We start from the raw sequence: 3354 nt of genomic DNA on the forward strand, positions 1-3354 counted from the left end.
CAATCCCAAACTCCTAAAGGTCCAAGCGAGGGTGAACATACTGCTCCAAACCCACCCAATAGTAGTCCAATCGAGGGAGAGAATCCAACTCTCACAAAGGATGCATATTCTGATGCTGCCACAGGTTACACTTCGCCAGTCGAGGGGGAGAAAGAGAATGCAATTGACGAAGGCGAAGGTGATCAATCAGAACTTGAAGACGAAGTGAATGCTGAATTGGATCCAGCATATGAACCAAATTATCCTCCGTTAGCCAAATGGACCAAGGACCATCCCAAAGCTCAAATTATTGGAGAATCATCTGAAAAAGTACTCACTCGCTCACAGTTGAAAGCGAAACAAACTGCATTATTCTCTAAAGTTGAATTATGTATGTTTAATTCGTTCATATCCAAGATCGAGCCGAAAACAGTTAATGTTGCACTTGATCATTCTGATTGGGTTCAAGCAATGCAAGATGAGCTCCATGAGTTTGAACGCAACCGATTTTGGAGGCTGATTCCTACACCAAAGGATGCTTCAGTAGTCGGCTTAAAATGGGTCTTCAGAAATAAATTAGATAAAGAAGGGAATGTCATTCGCAAAAAGGCTCGGTTGGTGGTGAAAGGTTATTGCCAAGAGGAAGGGATTGATTATGAGGAAACCTTCGCTCCAGTAGCTAGGTTGGAGTCAGTTAGAATCTTCCTGGCATATGCTGCTCATAAAAACTTCGAAGTTTTCCAAATGGATGTCAAATGCGCTTTCTTGAATGTGAAACTAGAAGAAACAGTGTATGTTGAGCAACCTCCCGGGTTCATGAATGAGAAATTCCCTGATCATTGCTATGTGCTGGATAAAGCGGTATATGGTCTGAAGCAAGCACCGAGAGCCTGGTATGAAACTTTAACTCGCTTTCTGAAAATGTCGAAATTTAAGCAAGGTTCGGTTGACCCAACCTTCTTCCGAAAGAAAGAAGGCGAACATCTAATGATAGTTCAAATTTATGTCGATGACATCATCTTCGGCTCCACGAATCCTAGCTTAACAGCTGAATTCAGGAAGTTGATGGAGACTAAATTTGAAATGAGTGCAATGGGTCCGATTAATTTTTTCCTTGGTTTGAATATTAGACAGGGACCAGAAGGTATCTTTATCAACCAGGAGGCGTACACAAAGACCCTGCTAACAAAATTTGGCATGACAGGAGACTCAAAAGTGAAGGTTCCTATGGCGTTTGGCACCAAGTTAACACCTTCTCTGGAAAAACCTGCTGTTGACATAACACTATATCGACAAATGATAGGGTCCCTTATGTATCTAACAGCTAGTAGACCGGACATTATGTTTTATGTTTGTTATTGTGCTAGGTTTCAAGCTAATCCAAGAGAACCTCACATGGTGGCGGTGAAAAATATTTTTCGTTACCTGAAGCGAACATCATCTCTCGGTCTCTGGTATCCTGCTAGATCTGGATTCTTCATTCAAGCCTTTTCTGATGCTGACCTTGGAGGATGTGGTCTGGACCGAAAAAGCACTACAGGTGGATGCCAATTTCTTGACGGAAAACTGGTTAGCTGGCAGTCCAAGAAGCAAACATGTGTGTCACTTTCAACAGCCGAAGCTGAGTATATAGCTGCAACATCTTGTACTTCTCAAGTCATATGGATTCAAAGTCAACTAAGAGATTACGGGCTAAGTATGAAGAAGATTCCTCTCTATTGTGACTCAGAAAGTGCAATAAGGATATGTCACAATCCAGTACAACACTCAAAGACTAAGCACATTGCACTTAGATATCATTTCATCAAGGATCACGTAGAAGATGGGAACGTGGAAGTGCATTTTGTTTGATCCTCTGATCAATTGGCTGACATATTCACTAAAGCCTTACCTGAAGCGAGTTTCACTAAAATTCTGCAAGGCTTGGGAATGATGGAAGCAGAGTCGGTAATGAATCCTTAATTCAACACCTAAAAATTAGACAAGCGAAATGGAGCGAACGCTCGGTCTATTTCGGCTCCATAATTTTCGGGAACCGAAATGAACCGATCGCTCGGTCTATTTTGGCTCTGGAATTTTTGAGGAACCGAAATGAACCGACCGCTTGGTCTATTTCGGCTCCATAATTTTCGGGAACCGAAATGAACCGACCGCTCGGTCTATTTCGGCTCTGGAATTTTAAGGAACCGAAATGAACCGACCGCTCGGTCTATTTCGCTTCATTCCTTTCAGATAAGGTTTCGGTTGTACATTTTGTTCAAAGAGTGTTTTATGCAAAATTATTTTCTTTTTCTGTTTTTATTATTTTTCAGAAAAATTCAAAAATCCAAAAATATTTTCTTTTTCTGTTTTTATTATTTTTCAGAAAACTTCAAAAATCCAAAACTATTTTCTTTTTCTATTTTTACTGTTTTTCAGAAAATTTCAAAACTTCAAAAATAATTTTTTGTGTGGTGTGTTTGTTTGTTTGTTCCTTTCATTAGGTCACACGTGTATCAGTGCAATAGAATTTGGAGCTAAGACAGGTATAATTATTTCCATAAGAACTAGTTAAGGGTCCTTAGAAGCATGATGCAGCATGTTGACCAAAGCCTCTACGACTTAGAGCAAGGCCTTAATGATTCGATCTCTACCTATCGTTTCTTCCCAAGTAGGGTGTTCAGATCAACTCAGTCTAGACCTACCTTACTCTTCTCATATGAGTTAAGAGTTTTTCTGCTTAGTCACGTCTTTATAGCAGAAGGTACTTTCGGTTCTTTAACCACCCTCCTTACTTTCTCCATCAACTTTCGGTTCATCACTGTAACCCTTGAGACTCTCAGTTTTTACCACTGAGGTTTATGGTTGCACAAAATTTGTGTTTATGATCTTAGATATGTACACCACGTACTGAGTGAAACCCACAATCCAACACCAACAACGAATTGACGGTGAATTGTCATATTCAAGATGTTACTAGTTACCGAATGAAATCTCATTTTTATTTTTGAGTGATCTTTTATGAATTTGTCTAACACCAAGGCTTTTTCTTCCCATAAAGATCCAGTTTCTTGTTGTTTTTGAGATTTCTATATCTTCTTTAGTCACTATAAAATATATCCTACCTACTTGTTTCAACAGACCACATTGGTCTCACAAGTACTTCTTCCCATGTTCGGTCTTATGTTAAGCGTCGACGTTCGGTTGAAGATAAGCCACCTTAAGCCAATGATTTAAAAAGAAGCCTTTCAATGTTTCTCTACAAACATTTGATCGTTATTTCACAGGAACCCACACAAGCACTTCAAGTCTCTCTTGACTTTGAAGGAAGCTATTCTTGCCCGGAATCACCTGCTTTCTGTCTTATAATGAGACATCACTCACATCCAATACACA

This window comes from Lactuca virosa, chromosome 5 (genome assembly GCF_052849685.1).
Source record: "Lactuca virosa cultivar CGN04683 chromosome 5, Lactuca_virosa_CGN04683_v6, whole genome shotgun sequence".
In the NCBI taxonomy this organism is placed as follows: Eukaryota; Viridiplantae; Streptophyta; class Magnoliopsida; order Asterales; family Asteraceae; genus Lactuca; species Lactuca virosa.